This window comes from Camelus dromedarius, chromosome 2, assembly GCF_036321535.1.
Source record: "Camelus dromedarius isolate mCamDro1 chromosome 2, mCamDro1.pat, whole genome shotgun sequence".
In the NCBI taxonomy this organism is placed as follows: domain Eukaryota; kingdom Metazoa; phylum Chordata; class Mammalia; order Artiodactyla; family Camelidae; genus Camelus; species Camelus dromedarius.
The window spans coordinates 65,406,666-65,429,205 of record NC_087437.1 but is presented as its reverse complement, the minus strand read 5'-3'; the positions used below and the strand labels follow the sequence as shown (position 1 = coordinate 65,429,205).

The 22,540-nt window shown below is 32.7% G+C and overlaps 1 protein-coding gene and 1 pseudogene across 6 annotated transcripts in view; both read left to right on the top strand.

The window, feature by feature from the left end:
* Nucleotides 1–22,540, top strand: part of STXBP5L (syntaxin binding protein 5L) — a 290,279-nt gene that overhangs the window by 234,133 nt on the left and 33,606 nt on the right. The window lies entirely within an intron of this gene.
* On the top strand, nt 6,233–7,387 carry LOC105090338 (actin-related protein 2/3 complex subunit 1A-like; annotated as a pseudogene).

Sequence of the window (22,540 nt, the reverse complement as noted above, 5' to 3'; positions counted from 1 at the left end):
CCCAGAATCTAACAGGACTAGGACCATAAGAAGTCAAACTGTTGTAAGTCTAATACTTGATGCAGCAATATTCCCTGCCCCATAGCCAGATCATCTATGGAACTATTCTCTGTATTACTGTGAGCCAAGACACGTAGTTTTTCAAGGTGTTGAAGGATTAAAGATAGTATTCTGTGTGAAGATACACAGCATGACAGATTTTTTGGGAGAATAAGCCCATTATGCATCAAATATGTGATGTCACTCTTGAAAAGACAGTGGACTCTTAGGAAGTACTGCTGTACAGAGATTGATTAGACATTAGGGATACAATCCCTGTCTTTAGAGAACTCAGTTTCAGGATGTTAGCTGGTAGTAGAGTAAAAAAAAAAAAAATCAAGTATAACAAAATGTGTTATAGAAGAGAGGTACACAAGATGCTATGAAAAGTTAAGATAATGGCACCAAATGAAGCCTTAAGTTTGAAGCTGCCTTCAGAAAGATGGTGATTTTTCAGCTGTCTTGAAGGATGAGTAGTTTACTAGTGGTTGGACAAGTGAGAACATTACTCTGTGCATAAATAACAGGAGAGTTGTTATTAACATTGTTATTAAAGAACTTCACCAATTAATCACACCATCTAATCATTCTCTTTTCCTCCCCGAATTATACAATTGAGGATAGGGTTTGTAAGGGGGCCCCCAATTTTCAGGTAGAAAGTTGTCTATAGGAAGCCAAAAAGGCAGGTGATAAATTGGAGAGCATATCCCCAAGAGTGGAGCAGATCTGAGAGCCACAGTAAATTAGATATTAGGCTAATAGAAAGGGACTGTTTGCCCTCTTTTTGAAAGCATCTTTGTAATCCATTTTTGAAGTAATTAATACTGTATAGATATGTTGCAACACCTCATTTTAAAACAAAATAGAAAATTAAAAGGATAAATTATGGAACAAATCCTTACATTATAAAGAATTACTTCCTACTTTCAAAATTAAGTGAAAGATTTTAAATAGTAAACATTCCACTCCCTAAGTCCATCTGAATTATGTATCAATTTACAAAATATACTTTATTTGCAACCTCTTCTGAAGCACAAATACCACGTATATTTATTTAGTTTGCCATGTTTTTATATAAATACAATCTGTGCTGCTAATTCTAAACACAAATTACTGTAATTTGATTTACTGATTTCTCCTTAATAGAATTATTTAATGACTTTTCATAGAGACAACTGCCTATTGCTATTGTTTTTATTAGAATGATAATACTTAGATTTCCTTTAGTAAGTTGTTTAGCATGCCATATTGTAGTCAGCAAGTTACAACCCACAGGCCAAATCCAGCTTGCCACCTGTTTTGTTATGAGTTGTGAATTAGAACAGGTTTTTAATTTTTAAATGGTTAAGAAAAAAAAATCAAGATATGAGTAATATTTCATGACTCACAAAAAGTAATATTTAGGTTTCTATTATATTTAGGTTTTATAAAATATAAGATGTATTCCAATCATTCTAGCTGAAATATTAGAGATAGTATCAAGAATATTATTTGAAAGATAAGAAGATTAAGCTGCAAATTGATGAAGGGATTTTTCAGTTTTATAACTAGGTGTTAACAATTCAGAGATTTGTGAGCCATGTTTTCTGATTTTAAATTGAGTGTTCTTCCTGCTATATTATCTTCCATCTTTATTTTAAAATAACTTTCATAGTTGTAAAGAAGATCACTCACTACAAGGTATAAATTAATTGGTAGTATCATTTTGAGTCTTAATATAAGTATTGACAGAAAATATTTTAACATGATTCCCCCAATGCCTTTCTTTATGTGATAACATAGATTCCAGTTAAATATTTTACCGATGCCCAATGTAAAATTTTTATTAACAGATAATGAGGCAAGTTTTCAATAAATAATAGGAGTTTTCTTGGTTTTTTCATTTTCTAACAGCTTGATTTATAATACAATTAAATTTATTTTCAAATTTTTTTATTTTCCAGATTTTTCTTATCTACTGAATTTAACATTTAGTATTCAGTACTGAAGGCATTTCATCTGCCATAGGCATGGTAAAGTTTACTCAACTACATCACATTACACCGATAATAGAATTCTATTTCAAAAAAATATTTACGGAGTACATCAGTTTTTACCCTTATCATTGTTATTTATGATATAAGCTTATACATTTGTTGCAGTATTTCTTTACCTGTTAGATTTATCTGAAATTGATTTTGGGTTCTTTCCAAAATAAATAAGAAATCACTTCTCATGCCACATGTGAAAAAAACTACGTAAAAGATTTACTTATTTACTGTAAGAACAATTGCTTTTCTCATATTTCTGCTTGCATGTTAAATATTTACTACTGAATGACAACAAACTATCACTGAACAGTATTTCTGCTTCCATACATGCTCCCTAAGTATAATGTTCATCAGGATCTTAATAATTTTACTGTAAAACATACTGCTCCCTCACACTCCTCTTTAATTTTATATATTAACAACTGCCTTTTTCCTTTTTCTGTTGTTTCAGTTAAAGGATCAAGAAAGTTAAGTCTGCCAACAGATCTTAAGGCTGATCTTGGTACGGTAGGCAAAAGCCAACAATTTTAAGTTTTGTTGCATTCATTTGGCTGAACATTTTAACCAACCAGTCCATGAATAACAAGTTTTGTAGATGGCAGTGTTTAATGGCTTTCCAAAAAAAGCTTTCTTAAAAATCACCATACAGTTCTGTTGGCAGCATTCAACATTTTGTTTGTTAACAATCATTTTACAAAATTATGTTTTATAAATCATTACACGCCAAAGTATTTTTGTTTGTTTATTTAATTGTGAAAATGTTTTTAAACATTGACTAGTCACGTACATGGATCCTTTGTGACTGTACTCATGTAAATGAGCATCGTTTTTTCTGGAATTATTTTTCCTATTTTGTATATTAGTATCATTTAGAATTAATGCTGTTTAACAACAACAACAACAAAATCCAATACCAAAAAGAATAGAGTTCTTGCCATTTAGGAAATTTATAGGAAATATGATTCACTTTAGTTTATTTTTTGTGGTGGTCACAGACTTATTCATGATTCTAACTCTGAAATAAGGTCTTATTAAATAGGCTTTCATAAATTTTTCTTTAAGAACTTTCTGCTTGTTTCAAAACTGTTTTCCTTTTTTGAAATTTAATTTAATTACCTTTATTTTCCTCTCCTTTATTCTGACTTAAAGTTGTAGCATTAAATCCTATTAATGTCATGGTTAAAATAAGAAAAATACAATAATTAGTCCTGCATTATGCTTTAGGGTATACAAAGCTGTTTCACATACATTATTTGATTTGATTTTCTTAGCAACCCCAAGATGGTTATCACTATCCCCAGTCTTTTATTTCAGAGCAGAAACAGAGGTTATATTGTTAATAAATTGTATAATTAGGATTTGAACCTACATCACAGAACATAATACCCCAAGTTTATGGAGCATATTCACAGACCTCATTTCACTGTATCTAAATTAAGTAACTGTTAGTCAATAAATTATTACATTTAAAATCTGATTACATATAATCTTTGATGAATTTGATTAAATTGGATAATTATGTTACAGTATTTTTAAAATGCAAAGTACTAATATATTCACTACTTGTTATGAAGTTAATTAGTATTTTACTAGTGTAACTGATGTCAAAGGAAAAATCAACATTCTAGTTTCATTTATTGACCTACTACCTATCAGACGCTATACTGTAAGATTTGAACACATTATCTGAGATAAGATAGGTAATATTGTTCCCACTTTACAAATAATTAAGGCTAGAAAAATTCAAATGTATCTAAGGTCATACAACTAATAGCAAAACTGAATTTAAATCAACTATGTCATTGCAAAGCTTGTAATTTTACAACTGCCTTTCATCTTGTATAGCATGTACCGTGACAGATGTTGAATGAAGACTATTTAAAGAACACTTTTCTCTAGAGAAACACACATTTTGATATTCATTCAGATAATATTCACACATCATAATTTCCTATCATAAAGGAAAAATAAAAAAGATTCCCAACCCACTGCTATATTAGAAGTAGCAAAGAAAGCTCTTAGTTTTCATTTTAATCTGGAGGTCAGTTAGGCATGGTTGTTATTAATAAACATTAATAAACAGTTTCTACAAATGTCAGTCTTTCAAAGTCTCCAATTATCTCCTTCCCAGTTGCTTCATTCTCACTATTTTATGCATACTTTAAGCAAAGATGAATTATGAAAACTCACATATAAAAGATAAAATAATTAAGTGCTTATCACTTTACAAAAGGATTTTTTTGAAATTGAAAGGATTCACAATAAAATTTCATTCCCTATTTCTAAGTATGTTGTCAATGTAATTTCATTTTTAAAACTTATTTCCCACAAATTACAGGAAAAAAATTACAAGGATTCTGAAAGAGGATAAATGTCTTTATGTATGTAAATTCTTCCAACATGAAACTTTGGTGTAAAATATACCCTGAATTGCTTATAACATGGCTTTGGGAAGATTATTTTCCAGTAATGTATAATCTATTAGTGGAGAAAGATATGTAAAAAGCTATTGCAGTATGTCAAATGAAGGCTAGAAGTAGGATAACAACAATGAAAATGAAAAGGAGAGAAGCTACCATGAGAGACTCTACAACTGAAGGGACTGAAAACAGTGGAGGAGCAGAGCTGATAAGGCATTGGAAATAGGGGGAGTCAAGGGTGACTACAGAGTGTATAGAGTAACTCTCATGGAGAATACCTGGTTTAAGAGGAAAGGAAAGTGAGTTTGAGTTGCTCAGCGATGTCCATGTTAACCATTCAGTGAGCAATTAGAAATGTAGGACTGTTTACTGTTACACAGAGAACAATATTATCTTATAATAAACTATAATGGAAAATAATCTGAAATATGTATATATATAACTGAATCACTTTGCTGTATACCTAAAACTAACACAATATTGTAAATCAACTATACTTCAATTTTAAAAATAAAGAAAAAAATGCTGAGCTAGAGTATAAGGGGGATCTCAGGTTCAAAGTGGCAGATATCAGTCATCTGTATAAAGGTATTAGTGACTTGTGTATGTGAGCTGTTTACTAAAGACAAAGGAAAAATGACAATGTGTTGGAGAGCTTTCGATACTAATGTAACTTCTTTATTACAACAATCTTCAAATGGAGTGGCAATATAACGGTAATAGTAAAATAATGACAGTAACAGTAAAAACCTCATACATTGGACATTTATACTATTAGAACCTTTACGTAGTTAGTATTTTATGAAGTAATTGCCAGAATTGTGGGAAATTGCTTTATACCTAACATTTTAACACTTGGTGAAAAACTATCTTGTTTCTTAATTGGAACAAAAAGTACAATTTCTCTTTCCTAATAATTTTGAATTAGTAACCTAAAAAATGAATTAATTTTTAAAATTTCAAACCATGAATGCCCGTAACATTATAAATATAGTGTTATATATGCATCATAGAATACTGTAAATGAAACACAGGCCCCCATGAATCTTTAAATATCTGCTATAGGATGGTTTCCAACCAATGAAAACATGCACGGAGAGGCCATGGTCAAAGGACAGGGAGTGATCAGTTTATTAAATTGTAGAAGTAAAGTTAAACAACAGTGGCAAATATGATTACAGAATAAAATGTAAACTTAAAATCCATAACATAGAAATATTGTAATTTTTAATTTTAGGGAAGGTAAAGAGGAGGTTAAAGTTGCTAACGAAAGAGTAAATAATTCTGTATCTAAGTGTGGTGATTAATTGGTGAATTGAGAACAAGAATAAACATAGAAAGAGGAATTATACTAATTTTCCCTATCATAAGGGGAAGTCAACTGATGCCATGCATATATAGCAATTCAAGAAGAATTAAGAATATATCTTCAAAGTAACCACTAAAAAAAATTAATACCCCAAAACTTCAAAAATCAGGCAAAGGACAATACATGTTAAAAAAAAAATATACAGACCATATTAGTGATAGGAACTATAGAAAACAGAGAAGGAAGTGGAAGAGGAGGAAGAAATAACCTTCATAAAAGATGCAGAATGGAACAAACCCTGTTCATGTTGATTGACTAGTCTTCAAATTCTCCGCTCTGAGCCTGTCAGGACTGTCCTGACCCCTGTTTCCTAACCTTTAAAGACACCAAAAATATTTTTCTGCAACAGTTTTTACGAGAGCCAATCATCTGTCATGCCTAAAACAGGGATCATACTCAGGTTGCCTTTAGCAGCAATAACTGCAAAGTTCACATCTATAAGAGGAATGGGGGCCAATGGGTGAAACCACATGAACTCCAGGAGCACAGTAGAGGCATCACAGGTATTGATAGGGCTCTCAAGCATGACCACATTGTCCTTTGCAGGAGTCAGAAGGATGGTGTCTGGAAGCTAGCCCTGGTGACTTTGAAAATTAATCATGCAGCCACTTTTGTGAAGTGGTCCTCTCTGAAGAACAAATTTGCTGTGGACACTGAAGAATAATTTGTTACTTGAGTATAAAAATGTCAAGTGGGTAAGCAAGCACACTAAAAAGCCAATTCATTCAATTGTCCTTAGTTTGGATTGGGATCTCAACAGTGTTTTGCTGACAGCAGGATCATGTGACTTAAAAAGCAGAGTGCTTCTGCATACAATAAAAAAGTTGATGAAAAGCCAACCAGTATGCCATAGGGCATCAAGATGCATTTTGGTTAACTGATGTCAGAGTCTGGTGGCACTGGAGGCTGAGTCCCAGGTTCAACTTCCCTGCCAGTGGGAGCTGTCTGCCCTGGGTCAGCCATTACAGCACATGTCTACTGCTTATGTCTCAAATATTGTTCAAGTTTCAATCTGAAACCAGAGTTCCTGCCACTCCTGAGTGTATTATTTGTCTCAGAGAACAGTTTTGTAGCTGCTGGCTGTGAATGTACCCAGTGCTCTTTAACTAAGATGACCTTTACAGCTTGACTTTATTCTCCAAATTAGAAATTCCAAAACATAGCATCCAGCACAACATGTTAGCCATAGAACACTTCCACAACATGGACAACAGAGTCACAATCAAGGACTGCATTACAGCTTCAGAGATGCTGCACCAGAATAGTATCACTCAGGTACCTAATTATGAGGTGGACAAGCAAAATTATCAGAATTTTGCCCTATAGGAATCAATAGAGTCTTGCAATTTGGAATTCCAAGACCTTATAGTCTCATCCAGGGCCTTCAACTAATATGAAACTGAGTGAACCTCTGTGATCTAGCATGACAAACTACAACTGCAGCTCTGTTACTTGCAAGATGGTGAGGAAAGCCAACCACAAGGAAACACTAAAAACACATATCATGCCAATATCATTTGTGTGTTCTGTTTGAATATAATTGGTGAAAATGTTGGATTTTTAAACAGCAGTCTTTAAAAATTTTTATCTATGTATTTATATGTTTGTTTTTTTTTGCCTATTTCACTCCATTCTAGACCAAGGCTTCTTTTTAAGCAGTTCATTACAGGAAATTGGCACATTAACTTAAGAAGGGGAGAGGGGTAGTAAGTAAATTGTCTCCCAGAAAATTAAGTAAAAGTACTAAATGTGGTTTTTTAAAATTACAGAACTATGATGAAATGTCTCACATGTCAATAGACATAAAAAGTGAATTACTTTACTTACAAGAAAAAGGCTTCCAGCATATGTCACAAAAACCTCCTGACAAATCAACGTCCAGGATAAGATGGCTTCACTGGTGAACTCTACCAAATATTTAGCTCTTCCAAAAAATAGAATAAGAAGGGACATTTCCTAACTCATTCTGTAACACCAGCATTACCCTGATTTCAAAGCTAGACAAAGACCACCACAAGAAAATAAAATGAGAGACAAACATTCCTTATGAATATACATGCAAATAGTCTCAACAAAGTATTAGCAAACAGAATCCAATAGCATATTGAAAGGATTATATACCATGATCAAGTGGGATTTATCTCAGAAATACAAGGGTGGTCCAACAGAAGAAAGTTAAAAATGTAAAAACCACACTAACAGATTGAAGGGAAAAAAATCCCACACATGATCATCTCAATTGGTGCAGAAAAAACACTTGAAGAAATTGAATACTCTTTTATGATAAAAATTTTTTTAAAAAACTAGAAATAGCAGAGAACTTCCTCAAACTGATAAAGCACATTTATTTAAAAACAAAAAACAAAAAATCCCCATAGCCATCCTACTCAAGGAAGAAAGACTGAAAACTTTCCTCCTTAAGATCTAGAACAAGACAAGGATGCCTGTTTTTACTACTTCTATTTTGTACTGGAAGTTCTAGCCAGAAATACTAGGCAAGAAAATAGAAATAAAAAGCATCTAAATTGGAAAAGAAGTAAAACTATCCCTATTAACAGATGGCACAGTCCTCTAGACAGAAAATCCCAAAGAATCCACAGAAGAACAACTAGAACTAATAAATGAATTTAGTAAAGTTGCAGGGTAGAAAATAGACACACAGAAATCAGTTGTGTTTATATATTTGATAAGCATCTACTATCCAGAATATACAGAGAACTCCTGGAGTTCCAAACCAACTCAATTTAAAAATGGGAAGTTATATTGCCATTTCTCAAAAGAAGATACACAAATAGCCAATAAGCACATGAAAAGATCTTCAAAATCACTAATCATTAGGAAAATGCAGATCAAAACCATAGTGTGATATGACATCACACCCAATAGGTGATGACTTCCATCAAAAAAAAAAGAAAGAAAGAAAGAAAATGTGTTGGCAAGGATGAGGAGAAATTAGAACTCTTGTGCATTGTTGGTGGGAATGTGAAATGGCACAGCTGCTATGGTAGCTCCTCAGAAAAATAAAAATGGAAATTATCATATGACCAGCAAATCCACTTCTTGATATATACACAAAAGAATTAAAAATAGAGTCCTAAAGAGATCATTTGTAAACACACCTTTATAGCAACATTATTGACAATAGCTAAAATGTAGAAGCAACCCAATCTACAGGCCATCAGTAAATCAGTGGATAAGTAAAACGTGTGTGCAATATACAATGCAATGTGTTCAGCCTTAAAAAGGAAAGAAATTTTGACATATGCTACAACATGGATGAACCTTGAGGATATTATGCTAAGTAAAATAAGCCAGTCACAAAAAGACACAAATGGTATGATTCCAATTATATGAGGTACCCAGAGTAGTCGAATTTTTAGGGAAGGAAAGTAGAATGGTGGTTGCCAGGCACTGGGGGAGGGGGATATGAGGAATTATTGTTTAATGGGTAATGTGTATCATTTTTACAAGGTGAAAAGAGTTCTGGAGATAGCTGGTGGTGATGGTTGCACAATACAAATGGCCTTGATACCACTGAGCTGTATGCTTAAATTACCATTTTAACCAATTTTGTATATATTTTACTACAATTCTGAAATGTTTTATTTTAAAAACAGAGTACTGACACATGCTATAAAATTGATGAACCTCAAAAACATTACATGAAGTGAAAGAAGCCAGGCATAAAAGGCCACATATTGTATGATATTCCACTTATATGAAATATCCAGAATAAGTAAATCCCTAGAAACAGAAGATTAATGGTCACCAGTGGCTAGGGAAGAGTAGAATGGGCAGTGACTACTAAATGGGTCAGTGTTATTTTTTTGTGGTGATGAAGATGTTTTGGAGCTATATAGTGGTAACTGTTGCACAACATTGTGAATGTACTAAATGCCACTAGATGGTACATTTTTGAGTGGTTATATATACATTTCACCACAATAAAAACTGTAAGAAAAATATTTTTTTACACTGGTGAAATATGAAGTAAGTATAGAATTCAGTTAATAATAATGCACTAGGAAAGGAGAATATAAAAAATTTATGTATTATCTTTGCTACTTTCCTCTCAATCTCTAATTATTCCAAATGAAACATTTATGTTAAAAGATGGGCAAACTACTTGAAAAGAGTCTTTACCAAAGAGGATATACAAATGGTAAATAAGCACATGAAAACATACTGTTCATTAGCCACTAGAGGAATGTAAATTTGAACACTAAATACCCATTAGACTACTAAAATTAAAAATACTGGGTTTTGTGCAGCAAAGAAAATCATAAACAATATGAAAAGACAACCTACAGAATGGGAGAAAATACTTGCAAACGATGTGACAGATAAGGGCTTAATTTCCAGAATATACAAACAGCTCATACAACTCAACAACAAAATAAACAAGCCAATCACAAAATGGGCAGAAGACCTAAACAAACATTTCTCCAGTGAAGACATACAGATGGCCAATAAGCACATGAAAAAAATGCTCAATATCAGTAATTATCAGAGAAATGCAAATCCAAACTACAGTGAGGTTATCACCTCACACCAGTCAAATGGCCATCATTAATAATTCCAGAAATGATAAATGCCGGAGAGGGTGTAGAGAAAAGGAAACCCTTCTACACTATTGGTGGGAATGTAGTTTGGTACAGCCATTATGGAAGACAGTATGGAGATTACTTAACAGTCTAAAAATAGAGTTACCAATAGATCCAGCAATCCCACTCCTGGGCATATATCCAGAGGATACTCCAATTCAAAACTCTACATGCACCCCAATGTTGATAGCAATATGATTTACAATAGCCAAGACATGGAAGCCACCTAAATACCCACCAACAGATGACTGGATAAAGAAGTTGTGGTGTATATATATGTAAATATACACAATGGAATATTACTCAGCCATAAAAAATAAAATGATACCATTCGCAGCAACATGGATACACCTGGAGATTGTCATACTAAGTGAAGTACTCCAGAAAGAAAAAGAAAAATACCATATGTTCTCACTTATATGTGAAATCTTGAGAAAAAAATGAGACATGAACTTATTTGCAAAACAAACAGGGTCACAGACATAGATAACAAACTTGTGGTTACCGGGGTGGGAGTAGGGGTGGAGGGTTAAATTGGGAGTTCAGGATTTACAGACACTAACTACTGTATTCAAAATAGATAAACAGCAAGATTCTACTGTATAGCGCAGGGAACCATATTCAATACCTTGTGATAGCCTATAATGAAAAGAATATAAAAAGATATAATATATATATGTTTAACTGAATCCCTGTGCTGTATACCAGAAATTAACACATTGTAAACTGACTAAATTTAAATTTAAAAATAAATAAATAAAAATACTAGCAAAACTAGGTGATGATAAAGATAACACAGATCAACTGGAACTCTCATACTCTACTGGTAGAAAAGAAAAATGGTAAAACCATTGTAGAAAACAGATCAGCATTTTCTTGGAAAGTTAAAATACAATTACCATATTATCTAACAACCCCACTCCTAGGTACCTAGAGAATGAAAACTGAACTTTACTCAAAAATCTGTATACAGAGCTCCTAGCAGCATTAATTATAAAAACCAAAAAAAAAAAAAAAATCCAGATGTCCTTCAGCAGGTGAATAGTTAAACAAAATGTGGCATATTATACCGTGAAATACTATTCAGCAGTAAAAAAGAACAAACTATTAAGATTCACAAATTGTATGGATCTCAAGAGAACTGTGCTAAGTGAAAAGAGCTGATCTTAAAAGGTTAAATACTATATGAATCAATTTATATAGCAAACTTGAAATAATAAAATAGAGCTGGAGAACTGATTAGCGTTCGCCAAAATTTAGCAATGGGTGAGGAAAGGAGTAATGTGACTATAATGGAGTAACACAGGAGACCCTATTGGTGATGGAACAGTTTTGAAGTTTGATTATAGTGGTAGTTACCCAAATCTACACATGTGACAGAATTACATAGACCTATACATACATACACATAAATACACAAATGAGTTCATCTAAAAGTGATAAAATCTGAGTAAGTTCTGTGAATTGTACCAATGTCATCTTGTTCTGATTTTAACTATATAAAAAGATATTAGTGATGGGGAAATGGGTAAAGAGTACATGGGACCTCCCTCTATACTTTAATATATATATTTTTTTATTTTTATGCAGGTTTTAAAGGTTATACTCCATTTACAGTTATTATAAAATATTGGTTATATTCCTGTGTACAGTATATCCTTGTAGCCTACCCTACACCCAGTAGTTTGTACCTCCCAGTCCCCTACCCCCGTATTGCCCACCCTCCACTGGTAACCACTAATTTGTTCTTTGTGAGTCCACTTCCTTGTTATTATATTCACTAATTTGTTGTAATTTTTTAGATTCCACATATAAGTGGTATCATACAATATTTGTCTTTCTCTGTTTGACTTACTTCACTTAGCATAACGCCCTCCAAGACCATCCATATTGTTGCAGATGGCAAAATTTCGTTCTTTTTATGGCTGAGTAGTATTCCATTTTGTGTGTGTGTGTGTGTGTGTGTGTGTGTGTGTGTGTTTGTGTGTGTAGATAGATAGACATAGACATAGGTAGACATAGACAGACAGACATTTTTTATACACATCTTCCTTATCCATTCATCTGTTGATGGACACTTAGGTTGCATCCACATCTTGGTAATTGTAAATAATGTTGCTATGAACTTTGGGGTACATGTATCTCTTTGAATTAGTGTTTTTGGTTTTTTGGATATATACCCAGGAGTGGAACTTCTGGGTCATATGGTGGTTCTATTCTTAGTTTGAGAAACCTTTATACTGTTTTCCACAGTGGCTACACCAATTTACATTCCTGCCAACAGTGTATGAGGGTTACCTTTTTATATTTTAATATACTTTATGTTTTAAAGTAATTTTAAATATTGCATATTCCCCTTGCCTACCCCCCACACACTCAGCCTCTCCCACTTATTAACATCCTCCATCAGAGTGGTGCATTTGTTATAACTAATGAACATGTATTAATACATCACCATTATCCCAAATGCATAGTTTACATTGGGACTCATACTTGATGTTTTAACATGTATATAATGATGAATACATTCCATTATACAATACATTATAATGTAATATAGAATAGTTTCATTGTTCTAAAAATCTGTGTCAGCCTATTCATCACCTCTTTCCCCTTAATTCCTAGCAACCACAAATCTTTCTACTGTCTCCATAGTCTTGCCTTTTCAAGAATGTCATACATTTGGAATCACACAGTATGTAGTCTTTTCAGATTGAGTTCATTTAGTAATATGCATTTAGGTTTCCTCTATGTTTTTTTCATAGCTTCATAGCTTATTCCTTTTTAGCACTGAGTAACATTCCATTGTCTGGACGTACCACAGTTTATCCATTCAGGTTTTTGTGTGGACATAAATTTGCAACTTCTTTTGGTAAATTCCAAGGAGCATGATTCCTGAATCATATGGTAATTTAAGTATGTTTAGTTTTTTAAGAAACAAACTATATTCCTACAATCAATGAATGAAAGTTTTTGTTGTTCCACGTCCAATTGCTAGCATTTAGTGTTGACAGTGTTTTGGATTTTCACCATTCTAATAGGTGTGTAGTGGCTTCTCATTCTTGTTTTAATTTGAGATTTTAAATATTTTCATATGCTTACTTGCCATCTGTCTTCTTTAGTTTGGTATCTGTTCAGATCATTTGCCCATTTTTTACTCAGGTTTTGTGTATTTTGGTTAATAGTTCTTTATCAGATGTATCTTTTGCAACTATTTTCTTCTAGTCTGTGGCTTGTCTTCTCATTCTCTTGATAGTGTCTTTTACAAAGCAGTTTTTCATTTTAATGAATTCAAATTTACCAATTTTTTTCTTTTATGGATTGTGCCTTTGGTGTTGTATCTAAAAAGTCACCAAACCTAAAGTTATTTACATTTTCTTCTGTATTTTCTTCTAGGAGCTTTATATAGTTTTGTGTTTAACATTTAGGACTATGATCCATTTTGAATTAATTTTTGTGAAGTGTGTTAAGTCTGTGTCTAGATTTGTTTTTTGTATATGTACATGTCCAGTTGTTGTAGTACCATTTTTTGAGAAGACTATCTTTTCTCCATTGTATTGGTTTTGCTTCTTTGTCAAAGATCAGTTGACTGTATTTGTGTGGATCTATTTCTAGGCTCTCTATTCTGTTGCAATGATGTATTTATTTTTTTCCACCAATAATATTCTGTCTTCACCACTTTAGGTTTAAAGTCAGTCTTGAAGTCAGATGGCATCAGTCCTATGACTTTGTTCCCCTCCTTCAGTATCGTATTGGTTATTCTGGGCCTTTTGCCTCTCCATCTAAACTTCAGAATGTTTGTCAACATCCATGAAATAACTTGCTGAAATTTTTATTGGGATTGTGTTGAATCTGTAGATCAAGTTGGGAAGAAATTATGTCTTGACAATATTGAGTTCTCCTATCCATGAACATGGAATCTCTCTCCACTTGTTTTTCAGTTTCCTCTATCTGTAAGGATTTTTTTTGGGGGGGGTAGTTTTGTAGTTTTCCTCATGTAGATCTTGCACATACTTTTTTGGATCTATAAGTATGTTATTTTTGAGGGTACTAATGTAAATGTTATTGCTTTGAATTTCAAATTCTGTTGCTAGTATATACAGAAGTTTTTGTCCTATATGAATGCTCACAAAAGGGAGACCTCAGCAGAGGAGAATTTTAACACTCAAATAGATAGTATGACCCATTCTATGGATAGCAGTCAGATTATTTCCCAGCTACCCCTGTCATTGCTAAATGGGCTCATGAACAAAGTAGCCGTGGTGGCAGGGATGCGGGTTATGCATGGGCTCAGCAACATGGACTTCCGTTCACCAAAGCCAACTTGGCTACAGCCACTGTTAAGTGCCCAGTATGACAAGAGCAAAAATCAATGCTGTTTCCAATATGGCACCATTTCTCAGGTGATCAGTTACTTGGTGGCAGGTTGATTGCACTGAACCACTTTCATCATGAAAGGAACACTATGTTGTCCTTACTGGAATAGACACTCAGGATATGGATCTACATTTCCTGCATGGAATGCTTCTGCCAAATATATTATCTATCGACTTACAGAATGCTTTATCCATTATTATGATATCCCACACAGCACTGCTTTTCATCACAGAACTCATTTCACAGCAAATGAAGTATGGCAGTGGGCCAATGCTTATGGGGTTCACTGGACTAACAACGTTCCTCACCATCCTAAAGCAACTGGCTGTAAATATATATATATATATATTTTATTAATGTTAGCATGGTATATCTTTCTCCATCTCTTTACTTTTCATCTATATATTCATTTGTATTTAAATTTCTTGTCACCTACATATTGGTCTTGTTTTTTGAATCACTTTGACAGTCTGTCTTTTAACTAATGTATTTAGACAATTGACATTTAAAGTGATTATATAGTTGGATTAATGTCTACCATAGTTATTTTCTATTCATTGCCCTTGTTCTTTGTTCCTGTATTTTTCTTCCACTTATTTCTTCCTTTTGTGGTTTGAACTGGGCATCTTATATGATTCCTTTCCCCTTCCTTTCTTAATTATACTTCTCTTTTTTACTTTTTTTTTTAGCAGATACCCTAGAGTTTGCAATATACATTTACTACTGATACAAGTCCACTTTTAAGTAACACTATACTGTTTCATGGATAGTGCAAGTATCTTATATTAACAAAGCATTCCTAATATCTCCTCCTCATTCCTTATATTACTACTTCCATTCATTACACTTATCCACAAGCTATACTACTATCCTGTATAATTTTTGGCAACTTGGTGTGGTTATATATTTATTTCAGAATAAAAAGCAAAAGACTTTACTGTTTCTAAAAAAAAATGTTATTGTGCCATGGAATACAAAACTCAGTATCTAAATAATAGAAAACAAATAGCAGCTAATAACAAAAAATTTACAATGTCTGGCATCCAGGCAATGATACTATGTCAATAGGAAAATACAATTCCTGATAAAGAGAAAATGCCAATATAAACTGACCCAGAAATGACACATAGAATAAAATCAGTGGACAAGAACATTAAGTCAGCTATTGTAAATATACGGATAGTCCTTGACTTAGTGATTCAACTTACAATTTTTCAGCTCTATGATGGTGCAAAAGCAATGCACATTCAGTAGAAACCATACTTCAAATTTTGAATCTTGATCTTTTCCCAAGCTAGCAATGTGTAGTACAATCATCTCTCAAGATGCTAGGTAGCAGCATTGGGCCACAGCTCCCAGTCAACCACATGATCATGAGGGTTAACAACTGATACACTTCAAATCATTCTGTACCCATACAAACATTCTATTTTTCACCATAAGTACAGTATTCAATAAATAAATTTATAAATTGTTATAAAAGGCTTTGTGTAAAATAATTTTGCTCAACTGTAGGCTAGTAAGTGTTCTGAACATCTTAAAGGTAGGCTAGGCTAAGCTATGATGTTTGACAGGCTAGGTGTATTAAATTCATTTTTGACTTAGGATATTTTCAATTTACAATGGGTTTATCAGGATGTAATCTCATAACTCGAAGAAGATTTGTATTTCATATATTCAAGGAGATAGAAGAAAGCACCAGTATGTTAAGAGACATGGGAAATATAAAAAAGATCTGAGTTAAACTTCTAGAAGTAAAATATACACCAGATGGGATGAACAACAGAATTGACACTGAAAAAGAAAAATTACTGAACTCAAAGACGTACCACTCAAAATGAAACAGAGGAAAAAACCAGAATCAGTGAACAGAGAATGAGTCAGCTATTGTCCAACTTCAAGCTGCTTAATAAACATACAATAGGAGTCCCAGGAAAGGATAGAGATGATGGGACAGAAAAATGTTTGAAAAAGTAATGCCAAAAATCTTTCTAATTTGATGAACATGTAAATCCACAGATCAAAGAAGGTTAATGAACTATGGACTTCAAGTATAAGAAACATGAAGAATACACCAAAGCACGTCATAATCAAAATTTGTAAAAAAAAAAAAAAAAAGCCAACAACAGCAACAAAATGTGTGTGTGTGTATATATATATATATGTATATATATATGTATGTATAAACACATAGAGGAACAAATATAGAAGAGTAACAGCAGACTTCTCAAATTATATGAACTAACAGACAGTGGAAGAACATTTTCAAGGTACTGAAAGAAATTGTCAATCTACAATTCTATACTTGACAAAGTATCATTAAAAAATGAAGGTAAAATAGATATTTCACAGACACAAAAGCTTAAAGAATCCAGTATTAGAAAATCAGCACTACAAGAAACATTATAGGAAGCCCTTCAGGAAAAAGGAAAATAATACCAAAAGGAAATCTAGATCTACACAGAAATGGAGAACAATGGAAATGGTAAATACATGGGTAAGTAAAAAATACTTGGTTTGTAAATCTCTAAAAGATAACTGATGACTGGAAACATCCAAATATTCATCAATGGGTAAACAGTTAAACAAATTGTGGCATATCCATACAGTGGAATACTTCTCAGCAATGAAAAGAAATGAGCTCTTGATACACACAACAGCATGTTGGAATTGCAACCTATTCACGGTGAGTGAAAGAAGCCAGACAAAAATCAACTAAAAACTGTATGATTGCTCTAATACACAATTCTGTGAAATGCAAATTAATGTATAGTAACAGAAAGTACATGAGTGGTTGTTGAGGGTAGAGGCCAATGGGGAGAGGCAACATAGAGGGATTACAAGTATAAATGAGGAAACTGAGGGGAGGTGATGGATGTATTATTTTTAGTGTGAAATTAACAACAGATCAGTGGTTGTCAGTTTTAAATGTGTACAGTTTATTGTATGTCAATTAACCTCAACCTCTGCTGAGGAATGTACTTGACAAATAAATATCAATTATCCAAGAATGAGGGGGAACAATGACTTTTTCAGACATCCAAAAACTAGCAGTTTACCATCTGTGGACTGTTAGTTTACATTTTAAGTGCTAGCCAATGCAGTTAAGTAAAGGGAAAATATATTATGTATATGTATTCAAAAGAATGTGGCTAAAGTTTTTATATTTATAGGGGATAAAATTTTATACCTGAAATCTCAAGAGAATCAACTTAAAAACTAATAAAAAAATAGAGTGACTTTTTAATATACGGCTGGTTACAAAATTCATACCCCAGAAGAAAAGGCTTTGCTACAAATAAACAAAAGTCAACTTTAAAATGGGGAAACTTATTTATAATGCTATCAAAAAGATAAAATATGTAGTAATAAACTTGAATCCAAAGGATCTGTGTGAAAATGATTTTAACCTCTATTAAGGAACATTAAAAGGACTTGAATTAATAAGACATACATTGCTTTGTTGCTTTTGGACAAGAAGACTTGAAATTGGTATACAGTTTATATTTTAGAAATAAATAATTCCACTGAAAATAACTGATTTTTCAGAAGAGTAAAACGGATGATTTAAAAATTCATCTGAAAAAGTAACCATGTAATATAGGCAGGAAATTCTGAAAAACAAGAGTCATAAATGAGGTCTAGCCGCACAAATAAGTTAAATACAGTATAAAATTACAGTTTACAGTTTAAAACAAATTATATAACTGTTACTCATACCAGTTTTGGTACAGATGTATAAAAAAAGTTGAATCAGTAGAACAAAACAGAAAATACAGAAAGAGACCCAAAAGCATACAGAAATTTTGTCATTGTAAATAAGTAGGCTTGAAAGTCAGGTAGGTCATTCAATAAATAAAGATAGGTCATTCAATTGTTGTTGGGATGACTAACCTAGGCATCTGAAAAATAATCTCCTTAAACCAAAGTAAGTTCCCATAAAAAAAATATAAATGTATAGAGAAAAACCATAAAAATGCTAGAAAAAGACATGAGAAATATATATTACAATATTCTTGGAGTAAAGAAGGCTTTGCTAAAGATGACATAAAATTCAGTACCAATATAAAACCAAAACAAACAAATGGTTGATAAACTTCATTATGTAAAAATAGAGTAAAAAAGGACAGCCTGCAATCAATCTGACAGATAAGACTAGTTTCTATAATGTGCAAAGTGCTCATACATTAAAAACAAGGAAGAAAACACTAGAAAAATTTACAAAGGTTAAGTACTGGGAGTTCACTGAGAAAGAAATATGCGTCTTTAAAATAAATTAAAATGTGTCCAATACTCATTATTAAAGAAATGAATATTAAACGGTATTTTTCCCATCAACAAATATCAAAGTATTGTACAAAGCAAAATTTTGGTGAAGATATGAGGAGACTAGAGTTCTTATATACTGTTGGTGGGAATGTAAATTGGTTAAACCGTTTTGGAAACCATTTGCAATCAAAGTCTAAAATGCATATTTTTTTTTCCTTTTTTTGGTGGGGGTAGATAATTGTTTTTATTCATTTTCTTTTATTTATTTACTTTTAAAAAAAATTTAACGGAGGTATGGGGGATTGAACCCAGCACCCTCATGCATGCTAAGCATGCACTTTACCACTGAGCTATAACTGCCACCTTAAAATGCATATTCTTTTGCCAAGCAATTTCAATTCTGAGAATTCATTCTACAGATATAATCACACATGTTTACAAAGAAGTATTACTATGATCATTAAAGTTTGTTTTGAGATAGTGAAAGACTGAAAGCCTAATGCCCATTAATAAAGAAGTAGTCAAATTAATTGTTGAATAGCCCTAAAAACAAAAAACTCATAAGCTTTTTCGAAGTTTAGGTAAATTTGTTCATACTGGGAGGGAAGGATGATTTTACCCACATGCATATATCTTTTAGACACCAGTATCAAATGTCAGGAATAAAAAGATTTTGTTAAAAAATGAGTAATATAGAAACTCAAGATTTAATCTCTTTGGAGACTATATTTAGACAAACTTCTTTCTTATTTGGTTACCTCAGCGTACATCGTGGGGTTTTTTTTTGTTTGTTTGTTTGTTTGTTTTTTACCTCTTTCTTCCCACTCATTGTGGGACTGGATGTGAACAATTACTCATATGGTTCAGTATGTCAGTTTGCTTCTTCAGCATCAATCAAGATATACTGGCATTTTATTGTTATAATTTGTTATTTCAAGTTATGGCCCAAGATGACAACATAGGAGACTTCTAAACTGATACACCAAATCTACAGCTACACATGGAGCAATTTCCTCTGAAAGAAGTCCAAAACTAGCTGATTGACTTCTCAAGATTGGATGAAGGAGAAAATACCCACACGTAAATGGGTCTTGGCATACCCTCAAATACTGGGAGCCACTAAGAACAAAAATGAGCTTGGACAATCTCAAAGGATTGAGAGACCACCAAGAGCTCCTGACAGGCTGAATGATAATGTTCACCTCCTATAGAAGGCCACTCCATCAAGCCTAGAAGAGGTGGCTGTTTTGAATATTGTAAAACCAACACTGAGAGTCAAAGAAAAGGAAGAAGCAGGAATATAATCCAAACAAGAGAAAAAGATAAAACTCCAGAAACAGGCCTTAATGAAACAAAGATAAATGACTTACCTATGGTAATGGTAATAAGGATGCTTACCAAGTTCAGAAGTGCAATGCATTGAATGAAGTGAGAATTTAAACAAAGAGATAGAAAATACATCCAAGTACCTACCAAACAGAAATCACAGACCTGAAGAATACAATTACTGCACAGTAAAATTTAACAGAAGGCTTCAACAATAGACTAGATGAAGCAGAAAAAGGATCAATGAACTCTAAGACAGGACAGTGGATTTCATACAATCAGAGAAGAAAAGAATGAAAAAAGAAGATTACTTAAGGGACTTATAGGACAACATTAAGTGGGCCAGGATTCATATTATAGGGATCCCAGATGGAGAAAAGAGAAAGAAAAGAAAGAAACTTATTTGAAGAAATAATGGCTGAAAACGTCCCTAATCTGGGGAAGGAAACACATTTGGATCCAGGAAGCCCAGAAAGTTCAAAATAAGATAAATCTGAAGAGATCTATACCAAGATACATAATTGTCAAAAATTAAAGACAAGGAAAGAATGTTAAAAGCAACAAGAGCAAGATAACATGTTACATACAATGGAATTTCCCATAAGACCATAATGTGTAGACCATAATGGAGTAGCATGATAAATTCAAAGTGCTGACAGAAAAAAAAAATGCCAACCAAGAAACCTCTACCTGGCAAATTTGTCCTTCAGAACTGAAGTAGAGGTAAAGAATCTTCCAGACAAGTGAAAGCAGAAAGAGTTCTTCACCACTAGACCAGCCTACAAATATTATTAAAGGTATTTCTTTAATTTGAAGCAAAAGAGTGTTAATTAGTAACAGGAAAACATATAAAAGTATAAACCCCACTGGTAAAGGTAAATATATAGTAACATTAAGAATAATTTAATGCTGTAATGGAGGTAGGTTGATCACTAAAAAATCTAGTATGAAGGCTAAAAGACAAAAATAGTAAAAATAACTATAGCTAAAATAATTTATTAGTGGATACACAAGATAAAAAGATGTAAATTGTGGCATCAAAACACAAATTTGGGAGGGAGGGTAAAAATGTACAGTTTTAGAATGCATTTGAACTTAAGTTGTTATGGACTTAAAATAGACTGTTATAAATATGTTTCTATACCTAGAACTAATATAGTCATCCCTTGGTATCCAAGGGGGATTAGTTCTAGGACTCCCTGCAGTTACCAAAATCTGCAGATGCCCAAGTCCTTTATATAAAATGGCATAGTACAGTCAGCCCTCTGTATCTGAGGGTTCTATGGTTGGTTGAATCCATGGATACAGAGGTACAATGTTCTATGTCAAAGAAATACATCAAGTTTGAAGCAACTGAAATAAATAACTAATGTTTTATATAAGCCTCATGGTAGCCACAAAACAAAAACCTATACTAGATAACATTAAAGAGAAAGGAATCTAAGCACACCACTACAGAAAAGCACCCAATCACAATGGAAGAGAACAAAAGAAGAAAGGAACAAAGCAATTGTAAAACAGCCAGAAAACAATTAACAAAGTGGCAATAAGTACATACCTATCAATAGTAAGTCTAAATATAAATGGACTAAACTATTCAATCAAAAGACAAAAAGTGGCTGAATGGAGTTAAAAAAAAAACAAGATACAGGTATATGCTGCCTACAAGAGACTCACTTTCGTTTTAAATACACATAAGATAGAGACTAAAGGGGTGGAAAAAGATATTTCATTTCATGCAGATGGTAAACAAAAGAAAGCTAGGTGGCTATACTTGTGACAAATAAAAAAGACTTTAAATCAAGGATTATCACAAGAGACAGAGAAGGTCATTAAATAATGGTAAAGGGGTCAATTCAACAAGAGGATATAATATTTCTAAATATTTAGGCACCCAACTTAGGAGCACTTAAATATATAAAGCAAATATTAGCAGACATAAAGAGAGAAATAAACAATACAAATAGTAGGAAAATATCCCACTTTCATCAATGGACAGTTCATCAGACAAAAAAAAAAAAATCAATAAAGCAACATGGGATTTAAATGACACATTAGACCAGATGAACATAACTGACATTTACAAAACATTCCATCCAAAAGAAA